The 13649-nt window shown below is 43.7% G+C and overlaps 1 long non-coding RNA gene across 4 annotated transcripts; it reads right to left on the bottom strand.

The window, feature by feature from the left end:
* Positions 1 to 6123: 6123 nt before the first annotated feature.
* Positions 6124 to 12593, bottom strand: LOC119342174. 4 transcript variants are annotated; one of them, XR_005165426.1, is made up of 10 exons: positions 12454 to 12593; positions 12256 to 12352; positions 12067 to 12163; positions 11366 to 11531; positions 10852 to 10942; positions 10714 to 10769; positions 10537 to 10604; positions 9603 to 9680; positions 9419 to 9503; positions 6124 to 6965 (listed from the first exon to the last, which is right to left on the bottom strand). It is a non-coding gene; the product is annotated as an uncharacterized LOC119342174 (long non-coding RNA). The 4 variants fall into 4 exon arrangements; XR_005165424.1 differs by having other exon boundaries at positions 6125 to 6965; positions 10714 to 10773; positions 12454 to 12590; XR_005165425.1 differs by lacking the exons at positions 6124 to 6965; positions 9419 to 9503 and having other exon boundaries at positions 9518 to 9680; positions 10714 to 10773; positions 12454 to 12572.
* Positions 12594 to 13649: the final 1056 nt, after the last annotated feature.

The raw sequence follows: 13649 nt of genomic DNA, 5'->3' as shown, positions 1-13649 counted from the left end.
TTCTTACCCTTGCCTTTCTTGAAACTAGTGGTTTTATTGACCATCAACACTTGATGTTCCTTTTTTATCTCCACCTCCGCTGATTTCAGTATTGAAAATACCTCAAGAATGTTATTCACCATCCCCTGCATATTGTAATTCATCACAAAGCTCTTGTAGCTAGGTGGGAGCGACTGAAGGATTCTGTCAATGACCGCATCATCCGGGAGATTAACTCCCAGCTGAGACAAGCGGTTGTGCAACCCAGACATTTTGAGTATGTGCTCGCTGACAGAACCATTTTCCTCCATCTTAAAAATGTAGAACTTGTTGGAGACTTCATATCTCTCGACCCGGGCATGAGCTTGGAAAACCATTTTTAGCTCTTGGAACATCTCATATGCTCCGTGCTGCTCAAAACGCTTTTGGAGCCCCGGTTCTAAGCTGTCAAGCATGCCGCACTGAACTAGGGAGTAATCATCACTATGCGACTGCCAGGCGTTCATAAGGTCTTGAGTTGCTGGGAAAATGGGTGCTTCACCTAGCGGTGCATCTAGGACATATGCTCTCTTGGCAGCTATGAGGATGATCGTCAAGTTCCGGACCCAGTCCGTATAGTTGGTACCATCATCTTTCAGCTTGGTTTTCTCTAGGAATGCATTGAAGTTGAGGGCAACATTAGCATGGGCCATTTGATCTACAAGACATATTGCAAAGATTTTAGACTAAGTTCATGATAATTAAGTTCATCTAATCAAATTATTTAATGAACTCCCACTCAGATAAACATCCCTCTAGTCATCTAAGTGATACATGATCCAAGTCAACTAGGCCGTGTCCGATCATCATGTGAGACGGACTAGTCATCATCAGTGAACATCTTCATGTTGATCGTATCTGCTATACGACTCATGTTTGACCTTTCGGTCTCTTGCATTCCGAGGCCATGTTTGTGCATGCTAGGCTTGTCAAGTCAACCTAAGTGTTTTGCATGTGTAAATCTGGCTTACACCCGTTGTATGCGAACGTTAGAATCTATCACACCCGATCATCATGTGGTGCTTCGAAACAACGAACTTTCGCAACGATGCACAGTTAGGGGGAACACTTTCTTGAAATTTTATGAGGGATCATCTTATTTATGCTACCGTCGTTCTAAGCAAATAAGATGCAAAAACATGATAAACATCACATGCAATCAAATACTGACATGATATGGCCAATATCATTTTGCTCCTTTTGATCTCCATCTTCGGGGCGCCATGATCATCATCATCACCAGCATGACACCATGATCTCCATCATCATTATCTCCATCATCGTGTCTTCATGAAGTTGTCTCGCCAACTATTACTTCTACTACTATGGCTAAAGGTTTAGCAATAAAGTAAAGTAATTACATGGCGTTATTCAATGACACGTAGGTCATACAATAAATTAAGACAACTCCTATGGCTCCTGCCAGTTGTCATACTCATCGACATGTAAGTCGTGATTCCTATTACAAGAACATGATCAATCTCATACATCACATATATTTCATTCATCACATCCTTTTGGCCATATCACATCACACGGCATATGCTGCAAAAACAAGTTAGACGTCCTCTAATTGTTGTTGAAAATTTTTAGGTGGCTGCTATAGGTTTCTAGCAAGAACTTTTCTTACCTAGGCCAAAACCAAAACGTGATATGCCAGTTGCTATTTAAACTTCTTAAGGACCATTTTCATCGAATCCGATCCGACTAAAGTGGGAGAGACAGACACCCTCTAGCCACCTTATGCAACTAGTGCATGTCAGTCGGTGGAACCGGTCTCACGTAAGCGTACGTGTAAGGTCGGTCCGGGCCGCTTCATCCCACAATGCTGCTGAATCAAGATAAGACTAGTAGTGGCAAGTAAATTGACAAAATGGACGCCCATAACAACTTGTGTTCTACTCGTGCATAGAAACTACGCATAGACCTAGCTCATGATGCCACTGTTGGGGATCATTGTAGAAATTAAAAAATTTATATGCATCACCAAGGACAATCTACGGAGTAACTAGTAACGAGAGAGAGGGGAGTGCATCTTCATACCCTTGAAGATCACGAAACGGAAGCGTTGCAAGAACGCGGATGAAGGAGTCATACTCGTAGCGATTCAGATCGCGGTGGATTCTGATCTAAGTGTCGAATAACAGCACCTACGCGTTCAACACACGTACAGCCCGGTGAGGTATCCCGCGCCTTGATCCAGCAAGGAGGAGGGAGAGGTTGAGGAAGATAACTCCAGTAGCAGCAGCACGACGGTGTGGTGGTGGTGGAGCAGCAATTCTCCGGTAGGGCTTCACCAAGCTCACACGGAGGAGGAGAGGTGTTGGGGAGGGGGAGGGCTACGCCTTGGATGTCGTTCTGCTACCCTCCCTCCACCCCTCTATTTATAGGGAGAAGGTGGAAGGGGCCGGCCCCTCTAGATGAGATCTAGAGGGGGGCGGCGGCCAAGGGAGAGGGGGCTTGCCCCCCAAGCAAGGGGGGTGCCCCCTTTAGGGTTCCCCCCCAACCCTAGGTGCATGGGGCCTAGGGGGATGGCGCCCAGCCCACTTAGGGGTTGGTTACCTTCCACATACAGCCCATAAGGCCTTTCGGGACAGGTGGACCCTCCCGGTGGACCCCCGGACCCCCTCCGGTGGTCCCCCCAAATAATTCCGGTGACCGTATGATGACTTCCCATATATAAATCTTCACCTCTGGACCATTACGGAACTCCTCGTGACATCCGGGATCCCATCTGGGACTCCAAACAACATTCGGTATTCACATACAAATCTTCCCTATAACCCTAGCGTCATCGAATCTTAAGTGTGTAGACCCTACGGGTTCGGGAATCATGTAGACATGACCAAGACAGCTCTCCGGTCAATAACCAACAGCGGGATCTGGATACCCATGTTGGCTCCCACATGTTCCATGATGATCTCATCGGATGAACCACGATGTCGAGGATTCAAGCAATCTCGTATACAATTCCCTTTGTCAATCAGTATGTTACTTGCCCAAGATTCGATTGTCGGTATCCCAATACCTCGTTCAATCTTGTTACTAGCAAGTCACTTTACTTGTTGCGTAATGCATGATCATGTGATTAACTACTTAGTCACATTGAGCTCATTATGATGATGCATTACCGAGTGGGCCCAGAGATACCTCTCCGTCATATGGAGTGACAAATCCCAGTCTGATTTGTGCCAACCCAACAGATACTTTCGGAAATACCTATAGTGCACCTTTACAGTCAGCCAGTTACGTTGTGATGGTTGGTACACCCTAAGCATACCTATGGTATCCGAGAGTTGCACAATATCATGGTCTAAGGAAATGATACTTGACATTGAAAAAGCTTTAGCAAACGAACTACACGATCTTGGGATATGCTTAGGATCGGGTCTTGTCCATCACATCATTCTCCTAATGATGTGATCCTGTTATCAATGACATCCATTGTCCATAGTCAGAAAACTGTGACCATCTGTTGATCAACGAGCTAGCCAACTAGAGGCTCACTAGGGATATGTTGTGGTCTATGTATTCACGCATGTATTACGGTTTTCGGTTAATACAATTATAGCATGAACAACAGACAATTATCATGAACAAGGAAATATCATAATAAGCATTTTATTATTGCCTCTAGGGCATATTTCCAACACAAGTGACAATTCATCACAACATCGAAGTATAAAGGATAAACTCTATTGGAAACCAACAAACTATCTTCTCAGTCAACTTTGCAACTACAATTCACTAGTAGACTGCCCGTGCGTTGCCACGGGCTTTTTAAATTTTATACTGGTTGCATGGCAAATTTTACATGGATAAAAAAGGTAGTCGGTAACACAGATTAAAAAATAATTTGCATTGTATTTTGATAAATATAATAATTCAATCATATAAATAGAAAGACTTATCATATCTGATGCACAAAACAAAGAAGGTGGTACAAAAAATGCATCATGTCTGATGCACAAAAATAAAGGTGGTACAAAAATTGCATTGATGATTTTCTTCAGTTTGGTTGGAGTTGTGTAACTTCAGATTTGGTGTGTCGGCTCAAAAGGAACTCGCATAATACTCAAAAGGAAATGTGTGTTGTAGTATAAATTGTGACATAAAAGGGAAGAAAGCAACCTCCTATTCCACTGTCAACTAAAGAAAAAGCCTAATTCAGCAGACACTCGGGGCCCGGTTGGAATCGGTGTAAGATTTTTCATTCGGATTCAGTATACACATGTATAATACCGGCTGCAGCGCCACCTTGGAGGTCCGCAAAGCTGCATATCAGCGGTGGAGCCGCTTCTAGCTCGGGTGTGAAGGTGATTCGTCATTTTTTCCGTTGGTGGCTGCTATGGTGGTTCCAGAGGCTGGTGACGGATGTTGGTGTCAAGTTCAGAGGTTTCTTCGGTCTTGATTGTAATTTTACTTCTTGGCTGTTGTTCCTTTGTGCAAAGGCTAGCGATTTGCTGTCTTTTTAGTTTTGCCAGTTCAGTTCGTACGTGCCTTGTACTATGATCCTTATGATATAAAGAGACACGTATTACCATGCAAAAAAAAACGACGGCTAGAGTCTGTATCATTTCACGAGGGTATTTAGGGACCAAACATAATCCAAGCGGAGACTTTAAGCTCAAATATAAGGGTGAATCACGAGCAACATCAATTGTGAATAACAAGGCTACAACGTGCCCAGAGAATATGTGGTCACAAGTTTACAACATTTTTTTCATGTTAGCAAACTTGAAAATATATAGTTGGATTAAGGAGAAGAGAAGTCTATAACACCACCTAATTGGACCCTCAAATTATCGTCATATGTCCAGGCTATTCGCAAACCCCCAACCTAGACCATATGTAGGGAGGGAATTGGGTCAGGACATGTCCGGACAACTTGGCACGTCAGGGCGGACTACCTTTTCTCTTTATTTTTTTCCTTTCATGGTAAAACCAAAGAAAATAATGCATTTAAGCTCTCGTTATAGAAATTTAAGGGTGAATAAACCGAAATGTGAGGGTGGTCCTTAGCACATTGTGAGAACTTTCAAGTCTCATCAGTAGAACAATAAGCCTAATTCAAGGTGAGGCAATATAAAATGTCCCTAAAAATATTATTTTCTGAAATATTGCAAGGCAGCCCGAAAATATTGACATTCTAAATTGCTAAGAGCTTAAATACAATCATGCTTCTCGATTTTCACCCAGTCCACCTAATGAGGACTACTTCATAAATACCTACAATCATTCCCCATAGCGTGCAAAACAGGATGTAAAAGTCACTAAATACTGTAGAAATAAAAAATTCAGTTGAGTTGAAAGGGTGAATTTAAAATCCAACAAATACATAGAGGGTTATTTCATGTTGCTATTTTGATGAGGACCAATGAATCATCCAAATTCATATTTACAATTTTGGGGCAACTCATGGGAATTAGTCAATACTAAAAAGAATGGTAGTATAGCTCTCGGGAGAAATTTCATATAACTCCATTGCTGGTTCTTTGGTGTCATAATTTCAGCATACATGTGAATATTAAATCAACCTCGCGTGCCTAAAGAAATTAGGAAAAACACTAAGGCTGGAGTGTGGCTCATGTGTCCTCGTCAGTTTCGGCATGCCCAATGCATCCTCGCCCGTTGTGGCGCGACCCCTACATTCTTGGTGGCGGCCCTGGTGCCCACATCCACCTGCATCCATGCTTGGGCATGAACAATATAACAAACAAATAATGTGGACCAACTGTTCATGGAATTTTGCAATGTGATATAGGCTATAGACTGCTATGATGGGCAAGAATACTCAAATTTATATTGTACCATAATGTCAAGCTCAAGAATTTTGCACCATATCTTCTCCTTTGGCCCTACACCAACATTTAGCACGATGTCAACAACCTCATGACTCCATCACTGGTGACTGATCTTACCTGTCTCCTCCTACCTGTGAAAACACAAATATTAAACTCTATTGTTAAAGATATATTTGTAACATGTGAAGAAGAGGGAAATGAAATATGGCAATTTAATGTGTCATCAACCCTACAAGTTGGTAGCATCCCAGGTGATGATCAATTTTGAAGATAATCTTTAATTACAATAATGAGTATAGTACAATACATAGTTTCTTTGTTCTGGGCATTATTTTTACCCTGAATAAGAGATAACACAAGGACAAACTTGTGAGAGCCGGAGAGAATCAGTTAGCATCTCTAGCAGTGAGTAAGAACTCCTATTAGACAGTCCAAGTTATCTAACTAAATAATAGTAGTATAGTAATAAACAAAACTTGTGAGAGGCAGAGAGAACCCAGTTAGCCACAACCAAAGTCCTTTTCTTGTGGGGAACTATAGGACTGTATCGACCAAAAATCATGATACATGGATTCAACTCCAAGGAAGAGTACTATTTATACTCTATAGCAGAATACAATATGTAAGAGCGCAACAGATGAAGCTATGAATGGATCACTTGTATGATACATGAAGCATGAATCCTCAAGATGCCAATTTAGTCTGCCTCACGGAAAATCACATACAATATGGGCTGATTTAGCTTTCAAGAAGTTATCCACACCTATAAAAAATTAAAAGTGCATATAGGACACCTAGCAAAAAACTAAAATGTAGGGTTTATCGCTAAACTGACTAGTTATAAGTATGATGTCAGTTTACACTTCAGACGCCCGTGAAGTTGTCGAGGCATCGAGGGCGTCTAGATCGCTCTGAAAGGGATCCATCCCGTGGCTCCCAAATTGACGTCACAACATTCAGTGTCCGTGGCAAGAACTGGTTGTTGGGAGGATTGTAAACTTTAGCATCAAGAGTCCTTCCTCCGGTTGGCTCCATGCAAGCTATTGTTAACCTTGAGCAAATTTGAATCACTCATATAGTGTACCAGAATTCAAGCTGCATCTTGAGTCGCTCCAGCTTGACCCATGTTTAGAGTCTGGTGCCCTGCAAATAGAAGAAGGCTTCTTAAAATTCCAGATACAATCTGCTGTAGTAGTGGTCTTGTTAATTGCCCGTGCGTTCCAAGGGGGCATACATTTTTTAGAGGTTTAACACTGGTCATGCACAACACGCAACAATACCGACCGTCTTTACCAATGAATTATTTATTCTTGTGGTACCGACTATCTCCGCGTCAAGGGCGCATCCGGCTCCCAATTACCATTCACATATTAGTTACTAACTGCGTAGCAATGCATATCTTGTCAACCTTATTAATTAGAAATATGCTTTCGATCTTATTTTTTTGGTGACTAATCAGTCAAATATTTGGAAGTAGTAATTTTATTTTTGAGTATTTCAATATTTTTTGTTGATAATATTTTTGCGATCGCAACATATGTAAAAATATAACTCCGCCTATGTTGTCTCAACATAGCCGGTCCCAAGCCCGGGTAAAGGAGGAGGGTTGTGATAGGCTTGGCGAGCCAACGTAAAAACTCAGCCACTCTTATGGAGATGAAACCCAAAAGATTTTCGTTGGGGCGTAACCCTCTCAGCGACGCGCCACATCGGAACCCGGGTGTGGTGGAAAATGGGCAAGGGCCGGGCCGTCACCCGCCAAGTGGCGCGCCGTATCTTGATCCGGATACGGTGGCAAGTGAGCGAGGATCGGGTCGTCGCATCCTTAGTGGCGCGCTACTTTTAAATGGCCAGGTGGTACCTCGGAAGGACACCTTTCGGTATTTGGGGTCAATGTTGCAGGAGGATGGGGGTATTGATGAAGATGTGAACCATCGAATCAAAGCCGGATGGATGAAGTGGCGCCAAGCTTCTGGCATTCTCTGTGACAAGAGAGTGCCACAAAAGCTAAAAGGCAAGTTCTACAGGACGGCGGTTCGACCCGCAATGTTGTATGGCGCGGAGTGTTGGCCGACTAAAAGGCGACATGTTCAACAGTTAGGTGTGGCGGAGATGCGTATGTTGAGATGGATGTGTGGCCACACGAGGAAGGATCGAGTCCGGAATGATGATATACGAGATAGAGTTGGGGTAGCAACAATTGAGGAGAAGCTTGTCCAACATCGTTTGAGATGGTTTGGGCATATTCAGCGCAGGCCTCCAGAAGCTCCAGTGCATAGCGGACGGCTAAAGCGTGCGGAGAATGTCAAGAGAGGGCGGGGTCGACCGATTTTGACATGGGAGGAGTCCGTTAAGAGAGACCTGAAGGATTGGAGTATCGACAAAGAGCTAGCTATGGACAGAGGTGCGTGGACGCTTGCTATCCATGTGCCAGAGCCATGAGTTGGTTGCGAGATCTTATGGGTTTCACCTCTAGCCTACCCCAACTTGTTTGGGACTAAAGGCTTTGTTGTTGTTTGTTGTTAACATATGTAAAAATATATTGAGGTATATAAAATCAAAGTAAAGCAAAGACCCCCCCCCCCACACACACACACACACCTCGCATGTTTCTAAACATCAGAAAATGAAAATCACATTATACAAGTCAAGCATACTCAGAGGAACCGGCAATATCTTTGTCCAACACATCTCAGTCGAACAACTAATTCCAAAGCGTCCAACTATGCCACTGCCTATGCCACCGCCGCCTAATGAGTTGCTGATCCTAAACAACCATTCTAAAATGTTTAAAGTGCAGAAAGTGTCCAACTAAGTCATTGATGTTAGTTGAATTTAGTATGACATGCAAAATTGTGATCACTAACTATTGTTGTTATGGCTGGATCTTATGACTGAAAAGGAATTGCAGTTACTACTTGTACATGTGTGGAAAGAGATGTAATGGAAAATGTTTTTTTGCTTGAATGTTATGACCAAATGAGTGTTCCAGTAAGCTTTGTGCAAGTGCAGAATTCGATAGAAGTACATATGCAGAACTCTTAACTGAACTGAATGTCAATTGTTGCTCCTAACTGAACTGAACTAAATGGCACCAAAAACTAAACTTGAACTAAAATAGATGACAACTATTGCTGGCACCCAGAACTGAACATGAACTGAACTAAATGGCCACTATTGCCCATAATTGAACTAATGGAACCCAGAACTGAACATGAACTGAACTAAATAGCCACTATTGCCCATAATTGAACTAATGGAACCCAGAACGGAACTAAATGGTAACTATTGCCCACAACTGAACTGAATGCCGATCATGTCCAGATTTGCAAATGGCTCATAGACTGATAAGAAACTTGCCTACCTTATTATATACTATCATGCTCGGTGCCGAGCAATTAATTTTTGTGTTTAGAAAGTATCAAGAGACCTGAGCAAAGCATAGTTCTTAAATATGATGTGTGTATTATATATCCCTGCTTCCCTAAACAAGAGTAAACAATTTTGTATGCTATATCATATATTTTTAAAAGCAGACTAATCTTCCAGAAACTTAGACAGGTACCAAAAATGTCAATACTATCATATTAACTCACCGGTGTTATTAATCCCAAAAATCTGGGCGTGTACTTGTCCAAAAGTCACCTAAGAGATTATTACAGGGTACTGAAATCTTGTGTCCTACAAAAGAAGTAAGGAAATATTACTCATCATATATGATAAAATAAATAATATTAGAGAGTAATTAGGCACCGAGATGCTAAAACTGGAATGACTAACCATGATTCGATTGATGCTAGTAATTTGGACCATGAAAGTGATCTGTACTCTGCCAGCTTGAAGTACAAACACAACACGCTACACATAGATTGAGAGAACCAAAACACTTACATCCAAATGCTACGCACAGGTTGAAAGACAGAATAACTTACAAGATCTGCCTTCCAGGAAAAAAACAAATCATGAAACACATATCCGCCCAGCTCCCAAAGCATTATAGGCATCTAACATTCATGGCATGATGGAAATTTGGGTACGTGAGTTCTCCAGATTTGGGGTGAAGTACACCTAGGCATCCAGGCCATATGCATTCAAGCAGGTTCTTCACAGATGTAACACCAGACCACTTGGCTACCACTTGCTTATGTATAAAACTGGATTCATGTTATTTACAAACTACTAACAGAAGAAAGGGATGCAAGCTATACAAAATTAATTCCATTTAGAAAAATCACATCACATATGTATTGTGCATTCATGCCCCAGTTTTAATCGTCCCCATGTAATCTTGTCTTCAGCTGAACGACGGTCATGTCAAGCTGAACGAAGAGGACGACGACGGGGCCACATTGTTCCCTGCCCACCACCGGCCACTTCCATACGCCATCAGCTCTGTCCACCATAGGGATGTCGGACCCAGCTACCAAGCCCCTGGTCATCCTAGAGCCGGTGCGTCGAAAGGTCATCGCGCTGCGCCTGTACCCGCCACCACCGCACTATTGTAGAACATATGGTGAGAGGCGAGCGAATGGAGGAGTAACAACTGGGCATGATATGAGAAGAGGATCTCCCTAAGACGGTTGTACCCGCTGCTGCTTCCCTACATATGCACCCGCCACCGCTGCCCTACATCTGTGCCGCCGCCGCGCAACAGGGACGGGGAACGAGTTATAGATGTGCCAACTACATTTAACAGAATTTGTGCAGCACTAACCTGCCTTGGCTCAATGCCAATGTGCTTCAGCATATCAAAAGTATAGATGTAGGGATCATCCTTGTACTCTGCACAAACAAGGGCAAAATCATATGAGATTTGATGTTCCCCTCTATTGAGGAGAAGAGATAAATGAAAAGAAGTATGAATGTACAGTAGTGGGCAAGATGAGGTTACCCGGGCTGAATGTCCATCAAAGGCGCCTTCCATTTTCCCTTCAGGTTCCTAATTTTCTGACTACACAAGAATCCCATGTCAGAAGTTGCCATGCCAATGCACAAGGAGACCAGAAGATAGAAAAAGAGAGAAACTTACCATTGAGATAGAGGTCGAGCCAGGTAGTCCTGCACATAGTCAGCAGGCAACAGTGTCGTTGTCGGGACAGTTCACGCCCCCAACATCTTTCCTAATTAAAGTAGAATAAACCATAAATCGGTTATCAAATCATCATTAAGTGGAATATGGTTGTTAAAAACTTATTTCGCACGTAAAATCGCTTGATTGATTCTCCTCTAATAAATTAACATTCATCATGGCGCCTTCTAAAATAGGTTGTGATAGAAACACAAAGCACAGACCAAGCACATCGGTTTGTGTCCCGTACTCATTGTAAATAATTGGAAGTTTCTACATAATCCAAAAATGCACTGCATAGATATTATACCGGCATCCACTCGCCTCCTAAAGGGACATAGATTATGTTGGCTTGGTTTGCTACAATTTCATCTGTAAGGGGTAACATTGTTTACATGTAAGGACTAAATTGCATTGTCGTACAAAGTATAGAAGAACTGAAGGGGTAATATATAAGTTAGTTTCAAAACTTCACCTTCCCATGGTGCTTGCTCTGATCAAAGAGCTCAAAATATCAGCAGTGGAAGCAGTGGGCAGTAGAGCCACGAGAAGAGATGACATGACCTTCACCCCAGATCCTTAATGGCCAGCCTTATCTCCTTGAGAAGGACGACCTGAAGCCTCCATCAACAATTCGACACCTGCACGATGACAGACAGTCAGATCAACGAATGCAGCCGAGCGTCGCCACGCAACAGCTCGCACTCCACGAGTTATACACCCATCTTCCTAACACGACGAACACCATCCGCTTGTCCCCAAGACCCAAGATCCATCCGCTTGTCCCCAAGATCCATGAGTTATACACCCATCTTCCTAACACGACGAACACCAACAGCTCGCACTCCAGAAGTAGCAATGGAGAGGTCATCTTTTAGATACAGAACTGATGTGATGCTCGTCGAAGCTCCCTAAAGATGACCAATATAAGCAAATAAACCCAAGGGAGTGTACAGTCACCAGCAAAAGGATTCTATGTAGATTCAATACCTTTGCTCAAGACCTTATCCGATTCCTTCGAGTGGGACTATGCGCTTCTTTGACAAAAGCAGAAGATCTAACATGTAAAGATGCTATATTGTTACGAATTCAGTTAAAGATGCTATATTGCTACGAATATTTGGTGATTGCAATTAAAAGGAGCATTTAGATTGCAGTAGCCATTAGATAACATACATGAGTCATGCTTCACCATGACCATTTGGGGTTTGGGGGTCACATCTTAGATCCCAAAGTGCAAAAGAACCGTCTCTTGAACCAGAAATAATAAGATCTGCATAAACAATAACCTACTTGAATTCGAGTTCACGAGCTTATGCAGACATGTCCCAAGCTAAGCTAAACAAGTGCTGATATACAACTGACCAGGATTTGAAGAATGGCATGTCAGTGACTTCACACTTCTAGTGTGCCCTGACAGCACACCAAGGCATTTCTTATTCTCCATGCTCCATATCTTTACCTGATACAGTACAAGCAACTACAGTGAGATTATGCAAAAAAAACCGAGAATAATTGGTGTTATGAGAAATTAAATGAATTGATGGATCATGCTGTACTCACAGATTGGTCGCCTGATGCAGTCAGTAATTGGGATCCCTCCTAAATAAATGACATGAATATGATGATTAACTTTGCCAGAGACACAAAAATACTGAAGCAAAGAAAACAGTTGTTGCATATTGCACGTAAATGTGGTTATATCGTACGTTGAGGAGGTGGCATCTCTGGCGGTTGCCGACGGCACGTCAGAACTCGTGGAGGGCGACCAACTACGACAAGGGCCGGGAGGCCGAGGCAGCGTGAGGAGGAGGTCGAGCAGGTCGAGCAGGTCCGCGGTCCATGGCCTTCCTTGTTGTGCACAAGCATAGATGAGTCGGGCCTGCACACAACAGCACGCACGCACACATCAAATCGAGAAGAAGAAGAAGAAGAAGAGAAGGGGATGCACTCACGCATCAAATGCTCTTCTTGGAGGGGACCCTGCTGGCTTGACCTGCAGTTGGAAGGAGGGGCTAGGGTTTCAGGCGGCGGTTGCGGTCGCACGCGGCAGCTAGGTCCTCTGCTGCTCGCTGCAGGCAACCATGGTGGCGGCGCGAAACGGGGTTCCTCTATAGCGACGGGAGAGGAGATGAGATGGGGGAGGAAGAACGCGGGCGCGGGCTACGTCGTCACCGTCGAGGCCATGGACCAGAGGGTGATCTGCGGCGCCACCGCCAGATCGGTCATCATGGCCGCGGGCGAGGGAGGCGACGGTGACATCTTGAGTAGGAGGATGGGGGCGAGGGATTAAGGAGGAGATCAGAACGGCGCTGGCTGGCTTCTCCCGGCGAGGTCCGGGAGGCGCCCGGGCGAGGCCAGCGAGGAACATGCAGCGGTGGCTGAGGACGAGGGGCTAGGAACCCTAGCCAGGGTGAGGGAGTCGTGGGTGGGTGGCGATGATTGTGGGAGCGGGCTGCCTGTGAGCGCATCGACCGTGGGGAGGTAAAAAAACCAGACGAAAAATAACCAACGAAAATAAAACGAAGGTGGGAGGATGACGAAAAAAACCAACGAAAATAAACCACGCGGACTATTCGTCAACTGCTCCATTAGGAGTAGAGATCATATTTTCAGGAAGGGTCACGTATCGGAGCCTTTAGGCAAGTCCACATACTCAACCATCATTTAGTCTTCTTTGATTGTCAACACTCACCGCGTACACATGAGCAAAATGTTTCAACCGGACACATAGAAATATAGGGGCTTATAGTTTCGCC

Source organism: Triticum dicoccoides, chromosome 7B (genome assembly GCF_002162155.2).
Source record: "Triticum dicoccoides isolate Atlit2015 ecotype Zavitan chromosome 7B, WEW_v2.0, whole genome shotgun sequence".
In the NCBI taxonomy this organism is placed as follows: Eukaryota; Viridiplantae; Streptophyta; class Magnoliopsida; order Poales; family Poaceae; genus Triticum; species Triticum dicoccoides.
This window is presented reverse-complemented; position numbering and strand designations above follow the sequence as displayed.